Genomic DNA, 3,601 nt, shown 5'->3' on the forward strand with positions numbered 1-3,601 from the left:
AGATCCACTCTGTCCCAGGTAGTCTAGGGTTTGGCTTCTGTACCTGGTCATGGCCCTTGGGGTAGTCAACAGCACTAGTACTTGTAGGCAATGTCCTCTCTCCAGAGCTTCCTACAAATAGAATTCCAGCTGCCCACTGCCCCAGATCCCTCCAGTCACTGCAGACTATATTAGACTTTTTGGAATGGGGGGAGGGGTGAAGGCAGTACATGGTCGGGGAGAGGTAGTGGTATTTAAAAGATAGTCATGGCTCTTTGGAAATATCAGTTTAAAGCACATGGTTTTCCCCCTTTTAGCTAACTTCAGCTAATTCTCATTTTTCTGCATCCACATATTTTCATTAGAAAGCTAATGACCTCAAACCACTCTCAGCAAATACCGAATGATCCTATTTTGCAATCCCTAATAGCCTATGTGCTGACACAGTGTCATAAATTAATAAAGTACATGTCAAAGCATATAATCAAACTCTGTGATTGGGTGCACATTCTGGAAACTTGTTTCATTTTTAATAACAAACTCATAGGCAGAAGTGTCTCTAGTACTTCTCATTCTCCAGACCCCAAATCTTGGGAGAGTTCTTCCATAAATATATTCCAGCCGAGATCTTTAACTTGTAGTTCATGGATGCTCTGAAATTGTATGCAAAATTGAGAAGGTGTAAGTACATCTTTCTGGGGAAAGGATCCATAACTTTCATCAGATTCTCAAAGAACCAACAATTCCCCAGAGGTTGCGAATTATTGCATTTCAGTGATCTCACCACAAATCTTAATTCCTCTCTTGCACAATTTCGATATGTGTAAATTTATTTCTGTATTCTTCGGGGGAACTATAAGGATTTCAATTTTAGTAACTTATTCCATTTCTATTGGGGATAATTCAAAGAATAGAGAACTGACACCAGAAATAGGAAATGCTACAATTGGCAGGGCAGGCATGGGAGTTTCTGTGACATCTTTGGCGAGATAAAGGAGTCCAGGAAAAATAAACCTGCTTTTGCACTGCCCTCCCGTGTCTGCAGGGAGCATGGGCAGATAACACTGCTACAGCTTGGAGTTATCCTATCCAAAGCTAAAGCTTTCAATGGGAGGAATTAAGAAATACAGAAGTTCTCCATGGGTTCAGTTCCTCCACATCTCCATGCAGTTTGAATTTGAAAAAAAAATTAAGATCTTATATTAAAAAAAGGACCATTTGTAGTTTCTAAAATAAAAGGATGTAGACACAATTAACTGAACTGTGTACAACTTAAATTACTAGAAATGGGAACTGTTCTGTTATTTTCCACTTACCTTTTCCCTGAGTGGTAGAAATGTTCTAGGCTCTCCTTTCCTCAGAGGTTAGAAGCAATATTTAGAAATCTGCTTTGCTTCATTGTAGATATTCTGTATCTAGAGAGTCATTATTTCTCAAGCCACAGAGAGGCTTCCTAGGTTTCAGATTCAATGAGCCAGAGCTGTCCATTCCTGCCCAGAGTTCCATCTCTTGAGTTTTGAGTGATCCCAGCATAAATCACGGAATAACTTGTCCATTTGAGCTGGTTGCATAAATCAGAGGTCCTTTTTTTTTTTTTTTTAAATCAGAGGTCCTTGATTTGTTCAATTATTTACCAAGTAGATTCTGAGCCTCTTCTTCCTGCCAGGCATTCTGCTAGGCATGGAAGATGTGACCGTGACCGAGACAAGCATGACCTGGGGCCTTGTGGAATTTCCAATCTAGTAGGTGACACAAACTAATAATTAGGGGCAATTATCACACACTGTGATGTACATTGTGACAGGAGTCACATTAAAAGGGGACCTAAATGGGACTTGGTGGGGGATGGTCAGGGAAGACACAAGGCAGTAATGGCTCAAGTAGGACCTAAAGGAAGAATGAAAATTAATTAGAAAAGAAAAGAATGAGTCAAAGGAAGAATAAAAAAAAAACATATGACGAAACAACAATAATAATAAGTATAGTACTACCAAAACAATCAAGTGGCTGGAGATAAGGTAGACGGGCGGGGGGGCGGGGAGTCAGACCACTAAGTATCTTAGGTCATGTTAAAAAGACTTATCCCTGAGAGCAATGGAGAGACTTTGAAGGATTTGGAGGATTTTAATCAAGAGGCTGACAGGATGATTTGTATTTTAGAAAGATAACTTTGGGTATTACATGAAAACACATTAAATGGACCAAGATGAAGCAAGAGAAGCCAGTTCCAAAGGGAGATGATGGCTGTCTTAATTTAGCAAAGTGACAGCAAAGGGAGAAAGAAGGAAAATGATTTGCAATACAGTTATGTCCTGAGAGCTTTCTGCTAGAGCTTTCTGCTAGAAGGCTGCTGTAAGACCCTGGGTTTTCTTTGCTTCAACTTTCTCCATGTTCCTAGGAGTTCACTGGAAAGACCTCCACATCTCCTCCATCATTTGCTTCTCTCTCTGTTCCATTCCTAAATCCACCATCTGAGAAAACCAACACAAGTTACAACATACTGGGACAGAAATCCTCAAGCTTGCCCAAAAATAATGTGCAGAAATAAATACATGTATATCATAATTTCACTTAAGATGACAAATTATTGAGGATAAAGGAGAGTCGCCAAGAGATTTCATCCCTTCAAACACCCAAAATAATTCGGGATCTCTGACTTGAAGTTGGAGTTCCTACCAAAAAAGTCAGTATTAATCACGATTCATAAAATCTGAAGAATGTGTCATTTTGGCAAAGAGACTAGGAGGAAAAAGTGCCTCCTGCTAACTTGTCCAAGATCATAGAGAGCCCTGAGTTTGCATGTTATCTGCTTTAAGGTGAAATTGATTTACAAGTTCTGGGGGGAAAAATGAGTAGCAAATGGAAAGTAACTACACAGTATCCATTATTATTCGCTTAATATGTAGAAAATTTCATTGGTGTTGTGTATAGTGTTCTCACTAAAGTGTGTGTATTTTAGTGGGAGAAAGTTCTAAGTGCTTTCACTAGTATATTCATCCCTCAGGACCTCTCCTTCTATTTTTCATACTAGATCTTAAGCTCCTACAGCACAAAAGCCCTCACAACTGAAGAAGGAATGTGCAGTTACAAAGATAAAAATGCCTCTAGGAATAGCTTTCCTTAATTGGCAAAGTAAGTCATGAGTTTCATAACGATTTTCCCCAAGCAGAAAGTATGATAGTATGTCAGCTATTCCCAATAACTGATCAGAAAGAGATGTCAAAGGAATTTTGATTTTAAAGAGTTTGTATTTTGACAGAAGACAATGGCGCTAAGATGGAAAGACTCAGGATAGCACATAATCTCTGACTTTGTCAGGGGTATGTGTGTAGAGAACAAGTCTATCTCAGTACTTAAGGAAAATGGGCTTTTCACTGGCAGGTTTGCCCTGAGGAGAAAGGATAACTAGATATTTGGAGCAATCAGGTATGATGGAGCAATCATGGAAATCTTTAAAATTATGATTTAGATAGACAAAGCTCCACTTTGGAGGAATTATCAGGTGTATCCATTTTGATCACTATCTCTACATGCCTCAAAGGAGGAAAAAAAGAAATTGCAAAAGAACTAAGGTCCAAATCATTTTCTCCCTAAACTTGAAATACTTAAAAAAAAAAAAAAA

General features: G+C 38.8%; 1 long non-coding RNA gene across 1 annotated transcript; it reads right to left on the reverse strand.

The window, feature by feature from the left end:
• Positions 1-476: 476 nt before the first annotated feature.
• On the reverse strand, positions 477-1,553 carry LOC118352613 (uncharacterized). The gene is made up of 2 exons (XR_004809988.2): positions 1,296-1,553; positions 477-632 (listed from the first exon to the last, which is right to left on the reverse strand). It is a non-coding gene; the product is annotated as an uncharacterized LOC118352613 (long non-coding RNA).
• Positions 1,554-3,601: the final 2,048 nt, after the last annotated feature.

This window comes from Canis lupus, chromosome 28 (assembly GCF_003254725.2).
Source record: "Canis lupus dingo isolate Sandy chromosome 28, ASM325472v2, whole genome shotgun sequence".
NCBI lineage: Eukaryota > Metazoa > Chordata > Mammalia > Carnivora > Canidae > Canis > Canis lupus.